The sequence below is a fragment of the Dipodomys spectabilis genome, unplaced genomic scaffold (assembly GCF_019054845.1).
Source record: "Dipodomys spectabilis isolate Male_0828 unplaced genomic scaffold, ASM1905484v1 ptg000145l, whole genome shotgun sequence".
In the NCBI taxonomy this organism is placed as follows: Eukaryota; Metazoa; Chordata; class Mammalia; order Rodentia; family Heteromyidae; genus Dipodomys; species Dipodomys spectabilis.
Genome location: NW_024870822.1, coordinates 3668717 through 3692500, shown reverse-complemented (window position 1 = coordinate 3692500; position 23784 = coordinate 3668717). Strand labels below are relative to the sequence as shown.

The following is a 23784-nucleotide window of genomic DNA, read 5'->3' as shown; positions in this document are numbered from 1 at the left end:
ACTTTGAATAACAGAAAACACACCAGTAGCTTAAGTAAATAAAGGTATGTATATTTCATAGACTAAATGTATATAAATTTTTCATAATAAATGTGCAGGAAGGTAATTGCAAGCTTTTGGAATCTCTGAGATTCGCTGGTTTTTTTCCTCATGCTTGTTGCTTTATGACTGGAAAAGGACTGCAGCTTGGGGTATTGAAGCCATAATCAAGAATGAAGGAAAAGGTCAGAAGAAGGGACATGTCTCTTGTTAACAGGAAAGTAAACATTTTCTCCAGAAGCACAACCCTTACCTACAGAAGGCTTCTCATTCTAGAAATGACCTCTGAGTCAGCCAGTCAGTATTATCTGCCAAAAATACAATTTTGTTTCTTGTAATAAGTTCATGAGGTGGAAGACTAGTTTTTATTAGTTTTACTTTGTAAAAGAAACAGATTGGGGGCAGTAAGTGATGCCAGAGCCATACGTATGTTTAGTGATGACAAAAATGTAGTTACTAGTGATTATATATATGCCTGTTATGCATTGGACTTCATACACTTTACATATGTTGTATCGTTTCCTCTATCTGTAGTCCTAGGGGTCAGCTTTCATTTTATGGATATATTATGTTGGATAACAGACCTGAGATAGAGACAGCTATGGATAGAATTTGCCTAGCTTTGCAAAACTAGCTGTAGCAGAAACGGGATTCAAACCTTACTTCTGCACAGTGTCAGCCTGGTCCCCATTTTTCCCCTTCTCCCTTTTTTATTTTGCTGGTCCTGGGGCTTGAACTCTGGGCCTACGTACTGCCCCTGAGCTTCTTTTGCTCAAGGATAGCACTCTGCCACTTGAGCCACAGCTCTACATCGGGCTTTCTTTGTGAGGGACGGGGGAGTAGTTATTGGAGATCGGAGTCTCACAGACTGTCCTGCTCAGGTTGATTTCAATTCATAATTTTCAAATCTCAGCCTTCTGAGTAGCTAGGATTACAGGCATAAGCTGCCAGAGCCTCGTCCCCTTTCTGCCTTTTAACTATCAACGTTTTGTTCCTATGGATCCAGTAGCTGCCATCTCACTGACTTTGCCCGGAGCCCTTGAAGCTACCCCATGCCCCTGTTACTCCTTTTAATTTACGTGACTCATTCTTGTTTCTTCATTATTGCTTTTATGGACACAGAATCCAGCAACACATTATTTTAAATGTCCTCCTATTATGAATGCATTTCCTTTCATTGTAATAGTACCAACTATAATGAATACATTTGTTTCTGTGCAGATGTCAGTGGTGTTTTCTATGCTTCATTCTAATTTATGTTAGAAAATGAATACTTAAAGTATTGCCGAGGCTCCCATTACTCCAGAGGAAATGAGGGGTGCCCTGTGTATGTGCATATGGTTTTGCATTCATGCAGCAGATAGAATGTTTTGGTCAGAATAAATTGTGTGCCTGAAATGAGTCTAGGCCTTTCCTGGAAGGGCACATTGAAGGTAATTTGCTTCAGCATATCAGCAAACCTGTGCAAGCAGGTTTCTTTGTGAATGAACATTTGGTCCATTTATTAGTAGGCACAAATTGTACTCAGATTTTGTTAGGAGGATTCATGTTTGAGGTTGCCCCAATATCTTCTTACCCTCGTGCACAACCACCATAGGTTACTAATAGGCTCAGGGCCAGCAGTCACCCTGTCAATCAGCCATTAGCTGACAGCTTTCAGTATTCAGGGTGAAGAGTGAGACAAAAGTTCACTTGAAAGCAGAATGTGCTAGGATTATGTGAATTAATCTTTATGGTGAGAACTGTCCCAAGACGTAGACCATGCAGCAGGCACTAAGCTCTGGATTGTGCAGGTGGTAGCTTCATGTGAAAGGAGCTAGGGAACACATTTATCCAGGAATGACCTTCTTTGTGGAGGCCATAAAGCTATAGATATGTAGCCTGTGTATAGCTCTGTAAGACATTCTTAGTGGAATACCTTAGAATCAGTGTGTGTGTGTGTGTGTGTGTGTGTGTGTGTGTGTGTGTATTGTGCACTAGTGTGCTTGTCAGGCATACTCTTTTGGAGGCTTAGAATCTCAGCACTTATTTTTTGCTGGTCTTGGGGCTTCAGTGAGGCCTGGGTGCTATCTTTGAGCTTCTTTTGCTCAGGGAGAGTGCTCTATCACTTGAGCCACAATGTCACTTCTGGCTTTTTTGAGTAATTTATTGCAGATAAGAATCTCATGGGCCGGGCGCCGGTGGCTCATGCCTGTAATCCTAGCTACAGAGGTGGCTGAGATCTGAGGATCACTGTTCAAAGCCAGCCCAAGCAGAAAAGTCCATGAGCTCTTATCTCTAATTAACCACTAGAAAACCGGAAGTGGTGCTGTGGCTCAAGCAGTAGAGCGCTCACTTTGAGCTTAAGAACGCAGGGACAGCGCCCAGGCCCAGAGTGCAAGCCCCATGACCGAAAAAAAATCACATGGATTTTCCTGCCTGGGCAGGCTTCGAACCATGATCTTCAGATCTTAGCCTCCTGAGTAGGTAGGTTTACAGGCATGAGCAACTTGTGCCTGGCTGAGGCACTGTCCCTGAGTTCAAGTCCCAGGACTGGCAAAAAAAAAAAAAAGTTCTGGAAATTAAAAAGGCAGAGAGTTGGTGGTTTACAGAATGTAAGATGTAAGAACATTTTACATTGTATTACATGTTTATAGCATACCTTTCCAGAAAAATCTTTTAAATACATAGGAGTTGTCCCCAATAAAGCTGGCTTCTCCACTTAAGACTGCTGTCTCAGTAATTACAAGGCAAAGCAATGATGAATAGTGGTTGAAAACCAAAAGTAGAATGTGTGTGTTTGTATATATAGATGCATGTGTGTATGTAAATTTGTATATACACATATTCAATCACTACACATATTAGGGGACCTGAAAATGCTTATTCTGCCTTTACCAACAAAAAAATAAATACCTGTTGAAAGCCAAGAACTTTTCTAAAATTTGGCTTGAAGCAAAGTAAAATTCCTCTCTTGAACTTTGAAGTAATCTAAAATCTCACCAGATTTTTATTGCTGAAAACCTACTACCAAAAAACTAGATTGTAGATTTTTCATGTCTCACTTTGTCTTTCACAGAGAGTGCTCTCTTCTCTTTGAGTCTTTGAAGCCTTTAATTTTTATGTCACCTGACTCCATGTCAATAGCTGGAAGACAGGCTTGGAAGAACTGGTTTCCTCAATTCTATCTAGAGGTATAAGCCTAGATAAAAACAGTGTAGTCATCTTTTATGAAGTTGTTATTTTTTGCTTCTTTTATGCTAAGGAGCTACCAATACTTGTCCTCTACTGAAAAGCTTACTATTTTATAGAAATTCTGTAATATTAAATATACTGTTTGGGGGGAAGAGGGAAGGGATTAGTTAAGATGAAAATGACTAGCTGTGAATTGAAACTCTGAGTCACACAATTTCCATTTTTGTGAATCTTAATAGTATTGCAGGCTACATCCTTTGTAAGAAAAACAGCAAGAGGCAAAACCAATCAGAGCCCTGCATGTCTGGGCAGTCTGCTACATCATTCATCATTTCCTTAGGGATAGTGATTTGAAGCACATTTTCTTTTTGCCCTGGGCAGGGTTAGTCTGGCTTCAGTCTAGAAAGCCTTTGAAAAGGATGCAGAAATGAGGACTCATGAAGCAGCTACCCCTTGCCCTGCAGCATGAGTTTCAGGGTTTTGTGGACAGAGCACAGAAGGCAGATGCAGTTTACCACCAAAACAGCTTTGTGTCAGAATTGCAGAAGACCAAAACCTGAAGAGAACTTCTGGTCCATATGCTTCTATTGGGATCAGACCTCATGGTTTACAAAGAGGAGCAGGGACAGCACAGTGACATCCTGATTCTCCCATCAGTTCATTGCTGTCTGCTCAGTTAAACTGGATCAGCCTGAATTTTACTCAAGAGCTGCCCATCTTAAGAAGTCTTTGCAGGTGTGCCTGCAGGGGACTATATAACTAGAAACAAATCCATTGTGTGAGTTCATTCTACAGATATCCTTGCCACCTTGAAATCATCAGGATTCCCTACCATCTATATAGGTAGTATGGATCATGCTCTCTAAATAATGGTACTTACAGTCTCTGTAAAATGACTTATGACTGCATAAGATAACTGAACCATATGGAAGAGGAGCAGTCCCTGATATATTGTTCTAGATATGTAGTACTAGTAATGCTTTAATAGTTAACTCTTTAGTGTTTAAAATTTTGTAACGTAGGTTTTATTGGATCCTTCCTACTGATGAAGATACTAGAACTAAGGGGAAAGTGACCTTCACAAATTTGCTTTGGTTACATACCTTAGTTTCCAAACCTTTTAGATGGTATCAACAACAAGGAGATGCAAGAAAGATTCATCAGAGACTTCATTAGCTCACTTCAGATTGATAGGTTAACATTTGCTTTAATTAGATGGACAGGAAAAGCCACTAGAGACTCTTGCCACCCCTTCTACTTATTAACCTAGTCACGATGCAGACCTGGCAAGAATACAGTCAGCTCAAACCTTCTTTGTAGTGGAAAAACACAGATTTTGCAGTTGGCCAAATACGTGTTCCACATTGTTTAAGTAACTTACCTCTCTGAACTGCAGTCTTTGCATCTGTGAAATACAATCATGGCTTCTTCACAGAGATGCAATACTAATAGGATAAGAAAGGATATAGGAGTACTGATACATGTTCATTGAGTAAATGTTTAAAAATACATAGTTGCTTAAAATTTTACCTTACCATTTGTGTTGGCAAAAGGTTTCTCAGGTACCTTTTACTCCATAGCAGGAAAGTGGTTGGAAGATAACTGTTTTCTTCAGTTTCCCAAAGATCCATTCTTTTGAATCAGCTTTGTTTTTTAAGTTATGGGTTTCCCCTCCATGGTAGGAAGGAGGCAGATGCTTTCCCTTCTGCCCTCTCCATCCTCTCTCTTGAGTATTTTCTTACCTCCCTCTTGGGATTTCCTTAAATGCTTTTAATGGGTGCTTGACACTAGAAAGATATTCCCAGCAGGCATTCAATTTGTATTTTCTGCTTGTTGCTTGATATGAACTGACCTCTTAGAAAGCTGTACTTGCAGGCAAAAAGATGGGAAGAGAGAGCTAGGCTCTGCTCCAGCAAAGGGACACTGCATCCCTGAGCTCTGGCAGGGAGCTGGAGGAGTGACTGTGAAGGCGCTTTCCTTTCTTCTACCACCTTGGCCCAGTGTCTGCAGAAGTTTCTGGAAGTATTGTTGGCAGAGGATTGTGTTAAAGGCAAACTTGGATATTCTTAACACCAGCCAAAGCATAAAGCAAGACAAAAATAAAGGTAATAAACACAGGGAGTTAGCAGTATACTTTGTTAGTGTCCTGTTATTTGAGAGGAAATGGTCTGCCTTTAGGAACACACTACATACTGTTAGAAACAGCCACTCACAGTTCCATGGCTTGCTACTTGTGACCTATACTGCCACCCTTCTCTGCCTTCACCACAAGAAGGTGATTGAGATTCAGGAAATGAAGGAAAAACATGAATCCTTTGTATCTTCATTTCACAAATCTTAGACACACCACTGTCAGTCAGTGATAGAAGTGATGAATGGGGTATATACTCTCAAGCTGTAGCTTGCTGATTAGAAGAGGAAAAACTAGATATCCATTCCAGGTTAATATCACTGCAAGAGATACTTGCAGCAATGGGCAGTCAGTGCCTAGGAAATGAATTTAACAGTGTTTCTTGCCCAACCTTTAGTCTTTTTGCTTTATCCCAAAGCACTCAGCAAAGACTTTTTCAAAGAGGCTTCCAGTGTCCCATTATGATTCACAGCCTCCACTCTCAACCCCTCCAGAGAATTCATGTGGCATACTATATCTTGGCCTTTGTAATCAAATCATGCTAAGTACTGCCTACGCACACTCTTCTCAGGGCTCTGATGCCAGCCTTGTCTCTGCATTAGTAGTTCATGTATATGCCCTTGATTCAGGCTGCTTCCAGCTAGCTGATCTCACCAGTCCTTGATCCCGAATTTCTCTTGCAGGAGTTCTCCTTATTCTTAGAAAGAGGACCCCAGTTCAGTGAGCCTGAAGATGGTTGACCAACAAGTTAACTCTAGGCTGGAGTGGTTGGCACAATGTTCATAAAAATGCAAGAGTCAAAGGCTGGGGTATGATTTGGAAAGAGAAAAAGAATGTCAGTACTCTATACTGGAGCAGCAAAGGCCTTTGTTTTGAGGTGCTGCTACAGCTGTTGAAACTGCCATTGTGATGGAGGAGTTTAGAACTGAAGCTGCCACAGAGATTGAAGGTTTATGTCTGAATTTCTTTAATATTGGAGAGGAGCAGAGTTTGAAGAGAAGAGGAAAAGAGAGGGAGATTTAATCATGGAATTCTACTCATGATGTTATAAAAGAAAGAGAAAGGGAGGGGGAAAAAGACTAGTATGAAATTCTGTTTTGGGGGCTTCTTTGCTCTCTTTCAGACACTTTTTACATTCCTGTACTGTTTACCCTGTGGGTAAGAGTACTACTTAGAATGATTTTGTGATGATTTGTGCCATTTAAAAGAAACAAGACTTAAGAGTTAAGAACCACCTAGACCAGTGGTTCTCAGCCTTGTTTGCTAGGCCCTTAATTTGGCCCTATTTTCAAAGCCTGTTCTTCCCATCACCTTCACTGGGCAAGAAGAGACAAGTGATTAGCTGCCCAAGGCAGTAGGCCCATTAGGGCTCATAGCACTGTGAGAATTCAGACCCTGGCTGAAGAAGCAGATTGGAAAGGAAAAACATCTTCTCTCTCCAGTCGGATATTAAACAAATAGTTCCACAGGCTGGGCTTTAATTTCTGTACACATGATTACTACTCTTTGTAACTTCTTTTTCCTTTCTTGCATATGTTTTAGCCAAGAGCCCTAGAAATAGATTTTACAGAAGAGTGGCTTTATTTCATCAAAGAGGATTTTTTTTAATTTTAAAACAACCCTCTCAGAGAATTCTCTCTTTTACCTAAGTGGTTGGCTGAAATATTTTTTTATTATAATACCTCTCCCTTGCTACCACTACCCTTCTCTGTTGGGCTGAGTGAAAAATTACAGTAGAATATTTGAAGTAGAAAAGCAAAAGATACATGCAGTCTGTAAACTTCTTAGTGCTGATTAGAAGACCCATCTGATGTGTTAACTCTTCAGTATTAAGCTTGAGTTTTGTTGAGACTTAAAATGTAAAAGCATTAGGACTCAACTAATACAAGAGGAATAAGAAAACAGAACAATTACGTGATGTAAGTCCAGGGGGTGCCAAGCCACTGTCTTCCAGATCATTTAATGAGAGAACCTGTCACTAGATAGCATTTTTCATGTATTAAATGCTTTTATGTTCAGGAAGAACCTGGGCTTATTGACTCCAGATAACAAAAAAAAGGAGACTGAAGCCTAGGGAAGTAAGTTTTGTGTAGGGATACTCAGTAAGTGGAAGAACTGGGTTTGGGTTCAGATCTTGGTTTCTCCTGAAATACACTTCCTGCTCCTCTCCTTAGTGTGTTGAAAGACAAGAGTCAAGGATTTTGAAAGCAGGGAGCTTTGCCATCCATATTGTTGACAGATATCCTTGAGTTAGGCAATCTTAGAGGGCAATTTGGCCTTAGTTCTAAGAGATGTATTTATTCCCCTGGTGCTCTTTTGGGTATTTGAACTATACTCTCTGACTGGGCCTTGTAAAATTGGTCCAGTAGAGAACTACTCCTTTCCCAGATGTCATAAATTCATCTCATAACACCTGATTTATCTTGAAACTGAACTATAGACAGGTTCTTCTGCATATAGATGAGAAGATCTGAAGTGGTAGGATTATGTCATTTGGATGTCACCACAAATCTGAGAGGTAGGAAAAATGCATCTTTAATAATCCTTGTCTGCTTCTTTCAGCATCCTTTACTTCCTAGTACTGACTCTTTAACAATGGTCATTTGTCCTTCTCCAGCAGAACCTAATCATGCACCACTGTTATATGGGAATTTGATTGTGAGATATAGAGAGGCCACATTTTGAGAGGTAGAATGGGGAGTCTTTATTAGAAAGCCAGTGACTGCGAGGAGATACACGTCCCTAGAGAACATGCAGCCGCTAATACGCTTAATACTGTTAAAAAAAAAAAAAAAAACTGAGCCATGAGGGTAGAAAAGCAAAGAAAGAAAAGAAAAACAATCTCAACACACCTGATCAACTCTAATGGAGAGCCATGGTGACCTGAGGAAATTCAGGAGACAAAAGGCATGGCAAAATAAGGTGGCTGAGTTGGTCAGGGCCTAAATAGGGTCATGGGCCGGGGGCAGGGTCACAGGAAGTTCTAGAGTCTTGCCAGTTCATGGCACAGGACTGGCAGGTCCAGTAACCTGTTGTCCCAGTCCCCACCCTGATTCAAATTCAGGCATGCCCATCACCTGGGAGTAGGACTTCACTTTATCCACCAAGAAGCCAAGATGGTACCAATTAGTCTCAATTCCTTATCATCTACCAAGATGGCACTGTTTAGATCCAGTATCCGTATTTCACCACCTCATCCCAGCAACTTCACAGATTACAGCTGGGTCACTCAGTGACTCATCCATTGCTTAGATGGAACTTTCTACGTATACTACCATGTGCATGTGTATATGTATGCGTGTGCATCCATATATATATATATATATATGCATAGGCATATACTATTCCTTGGGCTTGAATTTAGGGCCTAGGTGATGTCTCAGAGCTTTTTTGCTCAAGGTTAGCACTCTACCACTTGAGCCACAGCTCCACTTCCAGCTTTTTAATTGTTAATTGGAGATGAGAGTTTCACGTACATAACTGCCTGAGCTGCCTCGTAAGTAGCTAGGATTACAGACATGAGACACCAGTTCCCGATATATTTTACTTCTACCAGTGTCCACGACACTGACTTTCGAGCACTGTGCTTTGTTCAGTCAAGATTACATAATGACCAGAGATGAAAGGTAACAATGTTCAGTCTCCCTTTGTCTTCCCTCCCCCTACATTTCTTCCCCCACCTCCCTGCTTTAGCACTCCTGTTTGGAATTGTCACATGTTTGGGATCATCTAGTGATGACTACACTGGTCCTGGCTTCATCTGATAGCAGTAAACTGTAATCCAAAGAGAGCCTCTGGTAAGACTGGTTGGAAGTAATTGGAACTACATTCATCTCTTCCACTACTAAACCTATTGCCTGTATCTTGAGCTTTTGGAATATTGGGGACAGGGGTTAAAGGGGCCTAGTTTTCTTACCTTTTTTCCTGGGGAGATACATGACAAGAATGACTTTTGCAAGGGGAGAAATAGCTGAGTAGGAAGCAGGAACTAGAATGAGGCCCTTCTGTTCCCTTCATCAGATGTATATACTGTAGTCATCGTTGTCTTGCAAAGACATGCTGGAAGAGATTCCTGGCTAATACATAAGACACTTCCTCATGGTTTCTATTTTCTCCATTTGAGACTTCTCTCACTGTCTCTGGCCTGGGCCTCAGCCTGGACAAGTGAGTGGCGATTTGGCAAAGAGAACCCCCTTTACTCCAGACACGCATTATCATCACAGTATTGTCACAGAAGCTCCTGTGTGTCACTTCCAAGCTGAGTCTCAGATGTGTACTAATGATAAAATCACATTTGAGCTGCCTGATATAGTCCCTCCTCCACTAAGGCTTTATATTGAGTTAACCACTGGGTGTTTTTTTTTTCCCCTGAAACATCTGTTTGTGAGGCCTCAGGGAGTATAGTACAGAACACAGTTCTAGTATTTTAAACATAGCCTTTGTTCTCGTTTTAGAGTGCTGGTGTAGAGTAGATGCCATATGGAGTCCTGACCCCCTTCTATTCTTTCCCATCCATTTTCGTCCATTTTCTTGGGAGACCCTTTAGATATGACCATGGAGGGAAGCACGAACAGCTGCTAATGAGTCACTCTTTCCTCTTAGTCTACTCAAGCATGCTTTATCTCTACTCATTCTGAACTTTTCACAGCTCTCTGACCATGCCAAGCTGTTTGACATCTTCAAAAATTTATTCAAGCTGTTCCTTCCACCTGTCATGCCCTCTTCCTAGCCCTGATATGTTACTGGAAAATACTAATCCATCTTCTAACATGGAGTAATAAAGTCACTTCTTATTCTGTAGGTGGAATTCACTTTTTTTTTTCTTATAGCAAATAGGGTGCTTTCTTTGCAGACTGTGAAGTCTTGAGGGTAGAAACCCTAACAGATATACCTCTATTCTGTCACCTTCATGAAGTAGGGGCTCAGTTACCGTGAGACAAAGAGAAGTGATTGGCTTCCAGATACTAAGTTGTAAAACATATAAAAGCATTTATAGGCTTATACCTATAAATCCTAGCTATTTAGTAGACTAAGATCTGAGCATCCCTGTTCAAAGCCAGCCAGGACAAAAAAGTCCATGAGACTTAGCACCATTTAACCAGCAAAAAAGCTGGACTAGCAGCATGGTTCAAATGATAGCATGTCAGCCATGAATAAGAAAGCTGAACAAGAGTGAAGGTCTTGAGTTCAAGCTCTAGTACCAGATATCATAAAACAAAAAAGTTGAGGGGGGGCAGGATATGGGAAGGGATAGAAAGGGGAAACAAAGGAGGAAGCAACAATGCTTGATAAGAAATGTACTCATTATCTTGCCCATGTAATTGTACGGTATTTTTATAATAATAATAAAAAAGTTGAATTTAGTTGAGTCTGATGACTTATTAGGAAATACATTAAACACATTAATATCTATTATCTCATTCAGTATTAATTTTAAGTAGATGTTGGTATTTTCCCCTTCCTGAATTGTCCCTCCATGTGTCTATTATTCTTTATCCTACCATCCTGCATTTATTTATTTGTTTATTTGGCTAGTACTGGAATCTGAACTCAAGGCTTTGCACTTGCCAAGAAAGCACTCTACTATGTGAATCACATCTCCATCCCTAGCTTTATTTTCTCCATAGGATTTTTTAATATCTGAGATTATTTGCTTTACTCATTTATTGTCTTCTCATCAGAAATTACCTCCCATGAGAATAAGTACCATATCATTTTGTTTTACTGCTATAATGCCAGCACCTATTAAAGTATTTTAATACATATTGCATGTGCCCAATAAATTATTTTTTCACTAAATGAGCAAATGAACCTATGACTCCTTATTTACAGATAAAGCAGCGGAGGCCACATAGCTTCCCGAAGTCACACCAACTCATTTAGAAGGACTTAATTAGGAGTCCTCGTCTTATTTCTAAGTACTAGTCTTATGTCTAAATAGATGATCGTAACATATTACACTGTCTCTCTTAGGAGTTCTCCAGTAGACAGCTCAGTTCTCTTTGGAGAAGATCTGCTTCCTAATGAGAAGTACTTTTTGCCTTTCCCACCTTTTACCTCACCAAGCTAAATGATAAATACTGTGTGTCAGCCACCAAGTGTGTCCTGAGTGCCAGGCGTGTTGCTAAACACTGTGTGAATAAGAATCAGGCTCAGCGTCCAAGGAGCACAAAAAAATGGCAGCGACTGGCACTTTAATTCTAACCACGCTGAGGCATGCTGAACACCTGAGCCCTGAAGGTGCGAGGGCATAGTGGGGATCTATCAGACTGCTTCAGTCACCAGTTCCCTGAAGGCAGGCAAGGCAACATCATCTCCACTCAGTTCAGATTCCGTTCTCCAGTGGTGCAAAGTGAAAATCAGCTGAAGGCATTAAAGGTATTCTCTGTGCAACCAAATAAAAAGACAGACTTTGATGCTTCTTGCTTCAAGGAAGACAAGGCTGAAATTGACCCAGAGAGACACTATCCTAAGTCTAGAGGAATATGTCTTGGTGGTAGGCCTTTTGCATAGCTATATTCTCTGGAGCCCACAAGAACCAAAATGAAAATCTGAAAGAAATGACCACCTTCTAGCTAGGTTACATCAGGAAGAATTTCTAACGTTGTAAAAACTGAATAAAATCTAACTGCAGTTTAAAAGAAACTGTTGGGCTGGGTGCTGGTGGCTCACACCTGTAATCCTAGCTACTCAGAAGGCTGAGTTCTGAGGATAATACTTCAAAGCCAGCCTGGGCAGGAAAGACCTGGAGACTGATCTGCAATTAATTACCAGAAAACTGGAAGTGGCACAGTGGCCCAAGTGGTAGAGCGCTACCCTTGAGCTGAAGAGTTTAGGCACAGCACCCAGGCCCAGAGTTCAAGCCCCACAACTGACAGAGAGAGAGAGATTGTTGGGATTTCCCTAACATGGAGTTAGTGGTCTCCAAACAATTGGAGTCTGTGAAGACCTTGGAAAATCTTTAGTAACTGCAAAGTTTACTACCTCTGCTACTGGTATTGAGGCATTACCTAGAACCTGGCTAGATAAATGCAGTCAGGCTGACTTGACTCATCAGAGTCTCCTGTGATAGATAGGCTTTGATTATAGTTCCAGCTTTGTGTAGTTGTGAAACCTTAAGATGTCATTTATCTGCTTTTTGTTTTCATCATCTGTAAAATGCAGTGTTAGTGCTCTTACACAGGATTATAATGAAAACTGAGCGTAAATATGTTGATGAAGTGATTAGTTTGGTATCTAACAAATAGTAACAGTATCTACTTAGTATTTGTAATGTTTATCCTTTTTATGGACGTCTAAAGAGATACCCTATTCATAGTGCTAATGTATGCTGCAATGAGATGTTGAAGCTTAATTGTATGCATAGTCACTAGAGTTTAACCCAGCTTTCCTACTTCTTGTGCTGTACTTCAGCTAGCACTGCCTCTGGAGGAAAGAGGCAGATCTCCATCTTGGCCTGGATGACTTACTGCCATCCTCACCCCTCTCTTTCCAATTTCACACTTGTCTCGAGAACAGCTTATAGCTAGACTCTATAAAGCTTTAGAAGTTTCTAAATGTGTAACTCTTCTAAGGCAGGCCACATGAGAACATTTCCTCATGGTGATGAACTGGTTCTTCTGTTTTTCTTGATGGGGAGGTTGGACACAAGCTTGCTTCTTTTGTGTCCTCAATGACAACATTATTGCCTATCTGCCAACATCTATCCCTTACTAGTAAGATTTGTTGTTTTCTTGTTTGTGATACAGCATTTTAATCCATATTGAATGCCCTAGCAGTTATACATGCTTGGTCACTCCTAGGACAATTAGAAAAAATTTGGACTCTGTTTATATAGAAGCAAACTATGTAAAATCCTTGTGTAGTATCCCTACAACCAGTTGATGGCCAGTGGATTTGCTGGGCAAGTTTCTTAGACCACTAATACTTTGTAGCTCATTCACTTATTCATTCATAACTACAAAAATGGATTTATTGCACTTCTATTATGTGACAGGTCTTATGCCAAGCTTTTTAAAAAAATATTATTATTAGGTAATTGTACAAAGGAACTGTAATTTAAGAAACCAGTTTATGATTACAATATATCTTGATAATTGTCACCCCTTTCAACATTCTCACCCATCCTTCCCTTACCCAACTCTTCCCTCACTCTTTAATTTTGTAGAATATACATTGGATTCTTGTCTGTGTTTTTCACCCTTCTCTTTATTCATCTACCACTTTCCCTTTGACCTCACTCAACCCCTTTCCACTACCAGCTCCCTGGTGTTTTATTTTGCTGAACTTTAATTTTGGCTTTCTGAGGAATTACATTATTTGAGATCTCCCTCGAGTCTACTGTATTTCACTTAATACATTTGTCTACACTTGCATACCACCTAGTGTATTTACTTATGAATTTATAAGCTAAATCTAGCTTCCACATGAGGGAAACCATGAATCCTTTGTTTCTTTGGGCCTGACTTACTTAACATAATTTTTCCAAGTCTTTCCATTTCTTTCCAAATGATACAATATTCTTTCTCATGGATGAGTAAAAATCTATTGTGTATAGTTTGCTCATGGTTAGATCATGGTTATGGGCTTTTGGAAGGACAATGATGTTTAAAGTGCTGTGATCATTACCTAATATCAAGGGTTCCAGCTCAGTATAACAGCACAGTCGAGGCTGACTGCCTATGTCAGGTTTTGCCATGGTAAAGTTATTCTTCGTGTGTGTTGGGAGAGGGGTGCGCGGGGGGAGGGGGTTGGATCTGGACAGATTCCATACCTTTGCTATAGTAAATAGTGCGCAATATACATGGATGTGCTGGTGGCTTTACTGTATCCTGGTTTGCTTTTTATATATACTCCAACCACTCTATATACATTAATCTCATTTAACACTCTCAACAACTTTGCCAAGTAGTTATTGTCTTCCATATTCAAAAAAAAAAAAAAAAAGCTAGGCACTCAAAATCCCATAGCTAGTAGGTGGTAGAGCTGTGACTCAAACATAGGTGTTTCTAACTCCTAAATCTATAATATTCATAACCCTTAGCCATATAAGTAGTCTGTCTTCCAGCTTTCTAAAGCTGTTGAACCTCATCACACAGTCATCAAAGCTATTGAGGTACACATATGTGCATACTCATGCAAGTATACGTACATACCACTGTTCATATAGAGACTAGTGTCAAAAGTTTGTTAGTTAATCTTTTCTCATTCCTTGGTAACTTGTAGAGAGGCTGTAGCTTGAGGCAATTAGAAATTTGAAGTCCAACATTTTATTAAATCTTATATTTAAGATACCTGTTAAGAAAACTGCTCAAGAGAGATTCAGTTTCCATTTGGTTTCTATTATTCATATACCAAAAGAAAATGAGGAAAATGGGTCAATTTCCTGAAGATCAGGAAGAATAGAAGGTAAAACCTCAAGGCTATTTTCTTCTTTTCACCCCTTACCCCTTTGAGTTGCCTGGATCCTAATAGAGGGTTTGGGAAACAGAAGATCATCATCAAGATCAGCAGTGCTTGGGGAGGAAAGGGAGCTTGAGAACAAAGGGCCAACTTAAAGGCAGAGAAAAAGGAAACTTATTACCGCTAAGACATTCTGCTCTGAAGTTCAACAGGAAACCATGTACATGGAGGTTATTTCCAAGAGGAAAAGCAGACAGATGTGTGTTTGTATATGTACACATATGTGGTCACACATGATTCCCATGATTGGTTAGCTTCCAACAGGTTTTGAAGCTGACCATTGTAATTGACACACGAAGATTTCTGGAGGAGGACATTTTAACAATATTGTATCAACTACCCTTAAAAAATATATCTTCCCTGATGCTGGTGGCTCACACTATAATCCTAGCTACTCAGGAGACAGATCTGCTAAGGATTGCAGTTCAGAGCCAGCCTGGGCAGGAAAGTCATAGAAACTTATTAGCAACCAAAAAGCTGGGATTGAAGCTGCAGCTTTAGTGGCTGACAACCAGCCTTCAGTGAAATAGCCAAAAGATAGAGCCCATTTCCTGAGTTCAAGCCTCAGTCCTAGAATCAAATGCTTCTTCAAGGAGCAAAATGTATAAATTTAAGGTAAGCCTGGAGAATCTTGTATGTCCGGCAAAAAAAAAAAAAAAAGAATATGTCAAGAAGCAGCATAGGAGCTAAACAATTTCACCAAAATAAGATTTAGGGTATAAAACAAAGTATAAAATAAATATTCACAAGTCCATACTGACATAGTCAAGTAAGTGAAGAAATGAATTTCTTTTAAAAGTTTTTCAAGTATTATCACCTCATCCTCAAGAACAGGGAGCATGGCTCATTGTAACTTCCTTCCAAAGAGTACACTGTGGTAAGGGAGAAAGAATAACTTTATTGCCAAGCACCAGTGGCTCATGGCCTGTAATCCTAGCTACCCAGCAAATTGAGTTCTGAGGATCATAGTTCCAAGCCAGCCAGACAGGAAAGTCTGTAAGACTCCTGTCTCTAGTTAAGCACCAGAAAAGCCAGTACTAGAACTCTAGCTCAAGTGGTAGAGTGCTACACACACACACACAACTCTGGCTCAAGTGGTAGAGTGCTATACACACACACAGAATAACCTTACCATGGCAAAACTTGACATAAACAGCTCAAGTGGTAGAGTGCTACACACACACACACACACACACACACACACACACACACACACACACACACACACTCTCTCTCTCTCTCTCTCTCTCCTCTCTCTCTCTCTCTCTCTCTCTCTCTCTCTCTCTCTCTCTCTCTAACCTTACCATGGCAAAACCTGACATAAGCAGTCAACCTCAACCATGCTATGTTATATTGAACTGGAGCCCTTGATATTAGGTAACAATGACAGCACTTTACACATCATTTTCCTCCCAAAAGCCCTTAACCATGATCTAACCATGAGCAAACTATCAGACAAATCCCATTTGAGGGAGGGACATTCTACTCAATGCCTGACCCTGAAACTGTCGTAGTCATCATAAGAAAAATCGGAGAAACTGTTTAAGTAGTAAGAAACCTTTTTCTTGCTCTCATTTCTCTGTATTTTTTCTACATTTGTATTTGCATCAATTACTTGTGCAAGGGGTTTCATAATTTTTATTTTTATTTTTAAAGATGATGTACAGGGGGTTACACTTACATAAGTCAGGTATTAAGTACATTTCTTTTTGAGCAGTGTCACTTCCTCCCTCATTTAAATGTGATGTTAATACAAAAATTAAAGTCTTAAAAAATACAAACATTCCTTATCCAAAGAGCTTCTGTTCTGGAATTTTTCTTTTGAAATAATTATGGGTGATTCACTCACAGAGTTGTGTGTCACAGAGATATGGGTAATAGTGACAAGCTAGAAATAATTTTAGCATCCATTATTAGGTATGGTATATCCCTATAATTCAGTCATGAATCAATCTTATAAGAATGTAGTTCATGATTGATAGTTGAGTAGAAAAAGCAAGTTATAAACGAGCCTATGAAAGATGAGCCAGTTTTATAAAAGACAGTTATAATGTATGTATAGAAGGGATACTAATTTATTTTATTATATTAATGATTATTTCTGGTAGATAGTGTTATGAATAGTTTTTCCTTTTATAGATATAATACTTGTTTGGTATAGAGTAGAAGACAGCAAAAAGGAAAAGGTTATTATAGAAAAAATAAAGAAAGCTGGAAATAGTTCTGTTCTAAATCCAGCAGCCTTAAAGGATTCAGTCCTAGAGGCTGATCTGAGAGTGGGTGGGACATTGGCCTGCTTGTTAGTGGGTACTTCTTCACAGCAGGAGGCTGGGTTGGCCTGTCCTCTTCCATAGAAGCATGTTCCCACCCACATAAGTCTGAGAAAATGGTAAATGGAAGTTCAAGGTTCATGGAGATCAGAGGCCATGCTACAGACCCAAGACTCTCTTAGAGACCTCTAAATAAGTCTGTAAAGTCAAAGTCAGCTGTGAGGGCCAAGAGACCAACTCAGATCTGTATTTTCTTCTCCCATAGGAACAGATCACTTATTTGGTGTTTTTCATGAGTTGTTGATTGGTTGGCTGGCTGGCTGGTTGATTATTTATTTTGTTTGGGTTTTTTTTTTTCATCTTCTATTTCATTAAGTGTTTTTCTTGATGGCTTTTGTTTAAGTAAAGAAAGTATTATCCTATGTTTCAGATTTTAAAAAGTGAATCAGTAAACTTAACTAGTTGCTAATTATATGCTGGGGAGCTAGGGATCAGGCTCACTTCCTAACCAAGTCCAGTTTCATTACAATAGACTATTTAACCTCAATATACCATTTACAGACTCTTTAAGTCTTGAGTAAATCATGTAGCCTCTCTGAACTTCAACTTTTTCTTCTATAGAATGGAAATAATAGACAGCACCCAAGCCCAGAGTTCAAGCCCCATGACCACCCCTCCAAAAAAAAAGAATGGAAATAATAATGCATACCTGAAGCAATAATAGAACCTCAGTTTCTCATACGTAAATTGGAGATAATATGAGAAGCTGTTGTTATGGTTCATTGAGATTATGCAAATCAGTTGTTTAGCACAGTTCAGGGACATTAAGTAAGCCCTTAGAATAATGGCAATTATTGAAGGAGAGAAAGCTCATTGGATAAAATATAATGCAGTCTGAAGAAAGAAGAGACCTTCTCCCTGTCTTTCTCTTGAGAAGGAAGATATAATGAGACTTTTTGAAGAACCATGAAGAAATGAGGTCCCATGAGGCTTTTGCTCATGCCAAACGTTACTGTTCAGTCTGCACTGGGTATTGATGGAGCCAGAAAAAATGTTGATGACTTGGAACATTGTCAGTCAGTCTTTGGTTGAATAGAGAAGGAATAAAGAAAGAGGCACAGGGAGCAGAGAAAGAACACTGTATAAACAAGCGCAAGTTAATGGGCTGGGAATGTGACTTTGTGGTAGAGTGCTTGCCTAGCGTGCATGAAGCCCTGGGTTCAATTCCTCACTACCACATAAACGGAAAAAGCTGTAAGTGTCGCTGTGGCTTCAGTGGTAGAGTGCTGACCTTGAGCACAAAAACTCCTGAAAGCTTCTAAGCCCTGAGTTCAAGCCCCAATACTGACACAATGCAAGAACAAGTTAATTAGGAATGCAAGTGAGATGCTTAGCCTTTGCCTGGTTTGGAGCTTTCCTAAATTTCACTTAACAATGCAAGGTATCCTAATTTTGCAATTCAGGAAACAGGGTTCCAGAGTTGTATAGAAGAGCTGGGACAAGAACAGTAGTCTTCTCATGTTTTTCTCAGTTAACCAGATAACTGAGAGCATTTTATCTATATTGTACTTCACAAGTTGTAACTTACAAGGTCTGATGTCTTATTGCATAATAATCTGCTTACTTTCCACCCAGGCTATTGGGGTAGGAATGCCTCAGAGGAAGGTCTCTGTGTGGTCCATCTCCCTGGTGACACCAGTCTCATACTTGCTGGAACTACACAGCTGCTTCTTCCAATACTAAAAGCTCAAGATCTGCTAATTAACTCCTTGTGCAATGCCTGTGTGGCCTAATTTTCAAGAATACTAAATCTATCCTTTAATCCTGACTGGATCTAGCCTTCCATCCTTGTCAGTACCTCTTAATTTTTGTATTCTCTTGAGTTGAATAATCCTTTTATAATAATAATTAATTAATAGCTAAGAAATCAGCAGACAAGAGTGATGCCAGATCAAATTAAGTTGTATTATATGCTCAGGAAAAGAAATTATTAACCTTGGAATTCAGATTACCTTCCATCTTGTTCATTTGTTAACTTCCTTTAAACCTCTGCTGCTCTGAAGCTGAAAAGCTGAACTGATTGCCTGTATGGACTCAGTAAAACCTTGTCAGGTAGAGAAGCTTTTGTCTATCAAAATCACTTTATCAGCAGATGTTTAGGGGCCAGGTATAACTGAGGCTGTGGCAGGCTTGTGACAACTCTTCAGTGTCACAGCTGTCATACATCGCAAGGCAGAAAAGGATTCCTCAGCCAGTCTACTGACTCCTTAGCCCCATTTTATAGCCCCAACCAAGGAGGTGTCAAGTCTTACACCACCAGACTAGTCAGAAGGTAGGAGTTTCCAGATCCTTTAGAGAAATATTTTGGTTTTATGTTCCTGAAAAGAATTTAGAAAATAGGATGTAACTTGGTCCATTTTTTACTCCTGAAGTTATATATCAAGTTTAGATAGTTACAGAAGATGTCATTGCTAACAAATTGTGTAGTTTGTATGAGATTTGGCACTTCAGACTTAGCTTATTAAATTTACAGGCAAAAATTCATTGTTATATAATAATCTAATTGGCAAAGCTAGTTCTTTTGGTCAGACCTATCCGCCCTGTCAGATCAAGCCTGATTTCATTTTCTTCAATTCAGTAAGCATATTAGGACATACCTCAAGACAGCTTTTTCCTTCTGAATTAAAATCTTAGATCAGTTGACAGATTGATAAAGCACACAGTCTTGCCAAGAGTGTTTGTTGCCTGAATGAAATGAGGAATGTTTCTCACCCTGCTCTCTCATAAGATTCGTTTTAGAAGTGAGACAGTCTAAAATTGTTGCATGTAAGATTCAGGAGAGTGAGAAGTATTTAATTGTTTTTCTTTCTTTTTTTTTTTTTTTTATTTGGTCCTGGGGCTTGAACTCAGCCTGGGTGCTGTCCCTGAGCTCTTCAGCTCAAGGCAAGCCCTCTACAACTTGAGCCACCGTGCCACTTCCGGTTTTCTGGTGGTTAATTGGAGGTAAGAGTTTCACGGATTTTCCTACCCAGGCTGCCTTTGAACTGTGATCCTCAGATCTCAGCCTTCTGGATTATAAGTGTGAGCCACCAGAGCCCAGCTTATTTCTTTTCTAAAGTGGTAGTGAGGTGATTGTGAAAGTGGGAGTAGCAAAAAGAGAACCTATAGAACACAGACATGTTTTTGGAAAAGAATTAGTATATACAGAAGGATCTGTATGTTTTTCTTAGCCTTAAATCCAAGCACTTTCTAGGAAGTCACTATATGCACAGGAAATGTGTGTTGCAGTTTTAAGACCACCACTTGTAGATAGAACATACCCACAAACTAGATTAGTCAGTGACCTAGCAGAGGCCAAGTAACAATTGCACTCTTGTCTGTCCTTGCCAGGGGATGGACTTTCTAGAAACCTGCACATAGAAGGGTCAGAGTCAGCCGGGCGCCGGTGGCTCATGCCTGTAATTCTAGCTACTCAGGAGGCTGAGATCTGAGGATCGAGATTCAAAGCCAGCCCAGGCAGGAAAGTCCATGAGACTTTTATCTCCAATAAACCACTAGAAAACCAGAAGTGGTGCTGTGGCTTAAGCAGTAGAGCACTAGCTTGAGCTGGAGCTGGAGCGCCCAAGCTCAGAGTTCAAGCCCCACGACCAACCAAAAAAAAAAAAGAAGGGTCAGAGCTATGGAACTCCTAGCCTTTCTATCCAATACTTGAATTTCATTAGACTGAATTGTCACTTAAAAAAAAAAAATCTGCCAGCCAGGCGCTAATGGCTCACGCCTACTCAGGAGGCTGAGATCTGAGGATCGCAGTTCAATGCCAGCCCATGCAAAAAAATACTCATGAGATTCATATCTCCAATTAACCACTCAAAACCTGAAATAGTACTGTGGCTCAAAGTAGGAGAGTGCTACCATTGGGCAAAAGAGCTCTGGGACAGCACCCAGGCTCTGAGTTAAAGCTCTATGACAAAAAAAAAAAACAAACTATCTCACACCAAGCAAAATAGCATACTATTGTATTCAGGCAATTGAAGGGAATTGGGAATAGGCACATACATGTTCTGGAATGTAATGTTTCAGATTAGAACATTGGGCATTGAGGGAAAGTTAGTGGAGGTAGATTTTGATTCAGGATAAGGAGGAGGCTCACATTCCTTATCATGTGTATTTCATAAACTACATAAAGCTTTTATAATAACACTGTAAGAAAGTATTGCCATGAAGAAACTGAGATTTAAATACATTTAGGAATATACTCAAGAATTTGAATCTACTCAATGTGATGACCCCAGAATCATTCCATCATGCTGCCCATTCTATAGAATACACTATTGGCCTGTCACTCCAGTTCATTAGAAGAAAATACATTGAACGTATGCTACAAAGAACCTCAATAACCTCCAGATCTCTACTTGTAAGTTTACACAGGCTGTTGGATGTTTCAGAGGAGGAGGAATACCGGAGGAGGAAGGCTGTGCTTACTTCACTTGGAACAAGTGAAGATTTTTTTATATGATATTATAGATAAAAATCTTGTGAACACGGACTAGCTCATGTACAAGAAGGAGAGTCCAGCAGAGGTGATAATGCCTCTCCCTCCAGAGTGTCCTCACACAAGGTGAGGTAAGCTCTGTTAAAGTCTTGGTTAAAATCATTTTTCCTCATTATTGTGAAAAATAGATTATTATAAAAATATGATATTATCTTTGAAGATTCTAGTCTGATAAAATTTCCTTTTTCAGCCAGGTGCTGGTAGCTCATGTCTATAATCCTGTCTACTCAGGGGGCTAAGATCTGAGGATTGTGGTTCAAAACCCAGACAGGAACATCCATAAGACTCAATCTCCAGTTAACCACCAGAAAACTGGAAATGGTGCTGTGGCTCAAGTGATAGAGCACTCGCCTTGAGCTGAAGAGCTCAGGGACAGCACGCAGGCCCAGCGTTCAAGCCCCACAACAGACACACACACACATAAAATCCTTTTGCTTTCTTTATCCTCCACTTCCCACTCCCTGTCCCCCCCTCCCCCTTCCACCACACACACTCCATTCTCACCTGCCTTGCCCAGTGTCCTGGGCCTGTTACATGTCCATGAGGACAGCTGCTTTTGTGCCTAACACAGAATAGTCAGTCAATAAATATTTAATTGGTTGAAGGAATCAATAAATGATATATCATAGTTTCAAAATCACGTTTTAAACTGTGAGATAAAGTTTATCTTTCAGGCCCAGGAATAGGTCTCCTTAAGGGTAATGAGAACAGATGTTATCAGTTAAGACATCTAACTGCTTCTCTAAGCTTCGTTCTATATCTTATACTAAAGAACCTGACAACTGGAAAAGAATTTGTTCATTAATTTGATAATTCGTGACTGTTTTGGAGTAGAGATTGTTGATCTCTTTGAGATGATGTAAATGGTGGCCTTTCTCAGACAAAGAGCCACACAAGCAAAATTACACGGTTTCAGTAGGTTCATGAACCTTTTAAACTGTATCTCAAGAACTAAAAAGTGATCTGAGCTTAGGGAAAGGGCACAGTCACCATGCAGCTCTCTCCCGTATGAGAATGGAAATTGACAAAGGAACAATGCAGGCCTGCTCTGGACAGAATGCCAAAGGGGAGGGCATGGCGCTGGTTCCAGCTCTGCCTTGATTCTGTAGAGAAACTTTGATAAAAGACCCACTGTTCCCTTTGGGGTGAGTGCCACCAAATACTGCTATAAGGACAGTTCACTGAGCCAGCACTTACATGCACCTACATCCCATGATTGGACAAGCAGCAGGGAATGGGATGGAAACAGGCCAGAGTTTCCCATAGTAAAGGTTATTGAGTTCTTGCTTCCGGCTTCTAGAGTCAGCTCACTTATCTTGTCTTAAGTATTGTTGTTGTTGTTGTTGTTGTTGTTGTTGTTTTTACCTCAATGGAAGTGCTAGAAGTCTCTTGCCTAAGATATTTTCCCAGATGGATGCAGCAGAGGACAGATCTTATTCCAGACACAGAGAAATCCTTGTAAGAGGAGGAGATTCCAAGTGATGGCAGGGAGCTCATGTACTGCAGTCCTTTTCTTTCTTCACCAGCTTGACCACTGTTCCAATCAAAACCAAGCCTTCAGTTTTAAGAACTCTTGAATTTTACATCTTTTAGAGCTTCACCCTTCATCTGGGAAATGAAGATTATAATAATTCTTACATCCTAGGATGTGAAGAGTAATGAAAGAATGGGTAAAGAACAGTAGATTTTTTTCCTCTGCTCCACAGCAAGGATTAGATCAAATTGGCCTTTGTTACCATTTTTAAAGACAGTGACCTTTTGAAGTGGATGAGAAGAATCTAAGGAAATGTGCTACTTTTGCCTCCTCTACATGTGCATAGATTCACGTAGAGATGACGCTGCTATCCCCTTGAGCATGTCCCACTGCATGGACAGTCTTTTCCCTGGCACCAGACATGGTCTAACTGCCTAGCTGAGGTAATAGTCATGCCACTGGGAATCTACAACTCAGTTTTGATCAATGACATCCGCAGGACTCTGATTAGGGCAGTATTGAGTGACCATTCTAGCTCTATCCCTGCCTCCCTTTCTACTTCTTATAGCTACCACATGGCACTATTATTACATAGATAGTAGTGTTGCTGCTCTTGTAGCAACAAAAAGACGGAGGAAGAGTAAATAACCACCAAACCACAGACTGTGATAAGAGCTATGAA

At 40.1% G+C, this 23784-nt stretch overlaps 1 protein-coding gene across 1 annotated transcript in view; it reads left to right on the top strand.

Annotated features, from left to right (window-relative positions):
- Trim44 (tripartite motif containing 44) overlaps positions 1–23784 on the top strand; it is a 97803-nt gene that overhangs the window by 68999 nt on the left and 5020 nt on the right. The gene's annotated exons all lie outside the window — the stretch shown is intronic.